Here is a 3,676-nt window from a genome sequence, read left to right on the forward strand (position 1 = left end):
ATCATGTAGCGGAAATTCGCCATTATTCAGTTCAAGAAACTGGTCTGCAGAAATATTTTCTACATCTATATCGTGCAAATTAATTACAAATTGCTTTAGAATTTCTCTGTCACTTGATGCCGGTTTATGAAAGTGAAGGTCTTTATTAAAAGTCTTCGAACGCTTCAATGTACTTGCAGACGGTTTGGTTCGAGTCGAGGATTCAAATCTCATATCATCAACTCCCGTCGTTACTCCATGTAGTGACTGCCTTAATTCTTTGCTGCCTGCGTTTCGATTTAACGTTTTCTTCGACCTACGAATCACCGTACTTTTAGGTTTTTTAACGTCATCTTGACTTGTTTTCTCTGTTAAAATATATTCTTGATCCATAATTATGAATACTATTTCAAAGTTTTCAAAATACTTTATTCTCTCACGGCTATCTAACTCTAGCAATATTATACTTTATACTAAGTTATGATTGTTTTGCAATAGCTTATCGTTGAGTTGTTAATCTAAATAGCCAAAAGAAGCTCTTGCGTAAGCTGCTTACGCACAAATCAAGCGGAGTGATAAAGTATCTTTGTCACTAAACGCTTTTAATTAATTTTATCATGTGACTTTAAAATGCAATGTAATTGGCTTTATTGGCTTGCTTTCTTTGAAACCTTCATTCTAGTTTCCGGTTCAATTGCGATTTTAACTTCTCAAAGAAATTATTGAATATGCAGTTATATAAATAACGCCTGGTGGGTTTTTATTGACATACTTGTTAAATCAAGGCATTTACATGTTAAGTTTACATTAGATATCATATTTTGATGTTGCATGAACCTCTGATGGGTTCAAAATATATTTGTATTTCTGTCTAACTTTTTCGTGTTCTACGCCGTTGAGTAAATCAAGTTAAGATAGACCCCAACTGCAAACGAAAATAAAAAAATATCCGATGGAAAAATATACACAGCACGATAACAAAAATATTACCATGCGGTGTTCTTATTATGTACTACTGTTTTCTTTTGCGGCATTCGGCGGTTTATTGAAATATAATAAGGTATGCTAAAAGTTCTTAGTGTAAGCTTAACCTTGCATTTGGCCTAGCTGCATTGTTCTTTTCTTTATGACAATCAATAAAAATAATCTAAAATGTTTTTTTTTTTTTTAATGATTTTTACTTTTATTCGTTAATGATTTACTGCTTTTTTAGGTTTTTTTCGGCTGATAAAATTTAGACAATAAAGTAGACAAGTGTTTAATATTAAAAAGTTTTTATTATTTTATTATTTACTCTTTTTATTTCTTCAACTCCAGTATTTTTAACAGGTTATGTATTTTTAATATATCACTTTATAAATATTTTCAAAACTATTATAATAGTGAACTTAAAAGTAAATATTACTATCAAATGCATATTAGAAATAAAATATGCATTATTTGGGATTGTAGGTGCAACCAATTAAAAAAGCTGTTTTTTAAAAATATTTTTAAAGTGCTTCTCTTGATTGGGTGCTAAATGAAGTTGTTTAATTTTGTCCGGAAATGACATTCTATGATGCCTTATTCATTGCATAGTTACGGAAGAAAATTGGCAATTGTAATTGCCTTATGCAGAAGTCAAAAGATAATTACGAGAAAAATAGGAATTGCGAGATAATCCCAGGAAATCGCACTATGGTTTTTTTTTAAAACCAATCTTTAAGAAGCCTTTGAAATTAAAAGTGTTTAAAATATCTTTACCATTGATTATGAGAACCTCTTTTTTTTTCTGTGTTTAAAATGAATTTCTCAGTTTAAATTTTTTTATTCTCTAAAGCACCATTTAAAAATTAAAACTTCAAAGAAACTGGAATACACAGTTTAAAGTAAGTTTCTTACAGAGAAATTAACTTCTCTCCCTTTTTTTTTTTAAATCTCCCTTTTACCAAATTTAAACTGTTTAATTTTCAAGAAAACTCGCTTCTTTTGAAAGGCAAAGAAATGTTTGGTATTATTCATTTTTTATTTTCTTTTGTAGAAAGGAAAATGATGAAAAAGAAATGAAGTAAAGGAAGCCATTATAATGGATTAAAACAACTTAATATTGATTAATTGACTGATGACATCACATCAGTAGAAAAAAAATCATGAACTCATTTAGAATTGATTCTTGCCAGCTCTGATGTGTGGCTTGTAAAATTAACAAAAAAAAAATACTATTACTCACCTAAGTGAATATTATAATAAAAATGATTATATAAAAAAAATTCTTAAAGAATTCTAAAAAAAATACATAAGTTCAAAAAATCACTATGGTAAAAGAATATTGAAAATAAGCTTAATGATGATTTTTAACGAATTTTAAGCTACCATAAGTTCTCATGCTTGATTTAGCCATTAGAATTCACAGAACTGTAACAATATTTTGATGTTCTTATGAATTTAAAGATATAGGGTTCTGATTTTAGTGTTTATCGTGAATTCTTTTTCTTTTTTCAGCCATAAATTTCCGTTTTCTTGTTATCAAAGGATTTTAGTCTTAGTGATTCGAAATTTAAGACAGTATTATTTGAACCAATTAGATGGATTCACAGTTCTGAGATACAACTAAACGATTTTTTGATTTCTTTTACTAAAAAAAAAAAAAGGAAAAAAAAACATTTACAAAAAGACACAACAAACTAGATTTGTCTTTAAACCCCCTCCCCATCCTTTGTTAAAATTACAGAAACTTATCTACCCATGCTCAAACTGTTAGTAACTAGGTAACCAAATTTCATTTCAAAGCAACAGTTACACTTATATAATTCCAAAACAAGCTTCACAAATATTAGTAAAACTTTCAGACAACATCAAGATAAAATGTTCATAATATTTACATATTCACAGTAAAAATGATCTTTTACGGGTCATTAGTCAAATTTTTAAAATCATTTAATCAAAATATTTGTTCTTGTGTTCGATGAAGCAAAATTTGAAAACATTTGTTTTGGGCCAGACAAAAGGAGTTCTGCTAGCATACTGCTACGTCATTAATTCTTTTGTTTCAGCGAAGTAAGAATAAATAAAAACCGCCTCAAGCATATCAGAAAGTAAATTGCGGAAGAATAAAAAGCAATCTTCAACGCGGCATTTAATCTTAACCTGCCCGCTATCTTTATTTGAACCAATAAACTTTTTGAGTTCGTTTTAACAAGCGCGGTTGTAAGAGTTTCAGTGTATTTGATATATATAAACTCGGTCTCTTTCTGTTTCTCTTTTTCTCTCTGCAAGGATCCTTTTAACTGAGCATAAGGAAAAAAAGATTTGACTTATTTTTGTGTTTTCTTAGTGTTAGGGGTAAGTAAAAGCCGTTTGGGTACTTTAACTGATAGTTTAACTTGTCTCATATGAAGTAAGAGTTTTTTAAAAATTGCAAGGTGCATTTTTTTTTCATTAAAACTTTTTTTTGACGATTTGTTTTTAATTATATGAACTTAATTATGGCAAGCTATATTCAACATACAGCATATTAGTCAGTAAACAAAGATTTCTCGTGAATTGGAAAAAGGCTATAGAAAAGAAAAACTTATAAGCCGCGACTCATTGACATCCCCAAACACAAACATAGCCGTTATACAGCGGAAACTAAGACTACAGGAAACTAAGGCTACAGGAAACTAAGGCTAACTAAAAAATCGTATCAAAAGATAATCCCCAAGTAAAATGTTCTTTG

At 29.1% G+C, this 3,676-nt stretch overlaps 1 long non-coding RNA gene across 1 annotated transcript; it reads left to right on the forward strand.

Annotated features, from left to right (window-relative positions):
* Window positions 1-904: 904 nt before the first annotated feature.
* Window positions 905-2,116, forward strand: LOC149880967 (uncharacterized). Its single transcript, XR_016445344.1, has 2 exons — window positions 905-1,039; window positions 2,000-2,116. It is a non-coding gene; the product is annotated as an uncharacterized LOC149880967 (long non-coding RNA).
* The last annotated feature ends 1,560 nt before the right edge of the window (window positions 2,117-3,676 follow it).

This window comes from Hydra viridissima, unplaced genomic scaffold (assembly GCF_058129835.1).
Source record: "Hydra viridissima isolate aposymbiotic clone 2 unplaced genomic scaffold, HvirCarnegie_v1 scaffold_12, whole genome shotgun sequence".
Lineage (NCBI taxonomy): Eukaryota > Metazoa > Cnidaria > Hydrozoa > Anthoathecata > Hydridae > Hydra > Hydra viridissima.